Below are 767 nucleotides of genomic sequence, written 5' to 3'. Positions count from 1 at the left end.
CTTTTCTTCTGAGGTATCCCATTGTTCACGGAATTCCTCTCAGAAGTGTACATGAACTGGTTATTTGCAACCATGTCAATGAGCTCTTGAGCCTCTTCAGGCATTTTCTTCAGGTGAATAGATCCACCTGCAGAATGATCCAATGACATTTTCGAAAATTCAGAGAGACCATAATAGAATATATCTAATATGGTCCATTCTGAAAACATGTCAGATGGACATCTCTTGGTCAACTGCTTGTATCTTTCCCAAGCTTCATAGAGGGATTCACCATCTTTTTGTTTGAAGGTTTGAACATCCACTCTCAGCTTGCTCAGCTTTTGAGGAGGAAAGAATTTATCCAAGAAGGCAGTGACCAGCTTATCCCAGGAGTCCAGGCTATCCTTAGGTTGTGAATCCAACCAGATTCTAGCTCTGTCTCTTACAGCAAAAGGGAAAAGCATGAGTCTGTAGACTTCAGGATCAACTCCATTCGTCTTTACAGTCTCACAGATCTGCAAGAACTCAGTTAAGAACTGATAAGGGTCTTCAGATGGAAGTCCATAAAACTTGCAGTTTTGTTGCATTAATGCAACTAGCTGAGGTTTCAGCTCAAAGTTATTGGCTCCAATGGCAGGAATGGAGATGCTTCTTCCATCAAACTTGGACGTTGGCTTAGTGAAGTCACCAAGCATTCTCCTTGCATTATTATTATTATTTTCGGCTGCCATGTCTTTCTCTTGTTCGAAAATTTCTAAAAGGTTGCTTCTAGATTGTTGTAATTTAGC

The 767-nt window shown here is 40.5% G+C and overlaps 1 non-coding gene across 1 annotated transcript; it reads left to right on the top strand.

The window, feature by feature from the left end:
- The first annotated feature begins 207 nt into the window (after positions 1 to 207).
- Positions 208 to 311, top strand: LOC130950896 (small nucleolar RNA R71). The gene has a single exon (XR_009073763.1). It is a non-coding gene; the product is annotated as a small nucleolar RNA R71 (small nucleolar RNA).
- Positions 312 to 767: the final 456 nt, after the last annotated feature.

This window comes from Arachis stenosperma, chromosome 1 (assembly GCF_014773155.1).
Source record: "Arachis stenosperma cultivar V10309 chromosome 1, arast.V10309.gnm1.PFL2, whole genome shotgun sequence".
In the NCBI taxonomy this organism is placed as follows: Eukaryota; Viridiplantae; Streptophyta; class Magnoliopsida; order Fabales; family Fabaceae; genus Arachis; species Arachis stenosperma.
The sequence above is the reverse complement of the archived record's forward strand: the minus strand, read 5'-3'. Positions and strand labels throughout refer to the sequence as shown.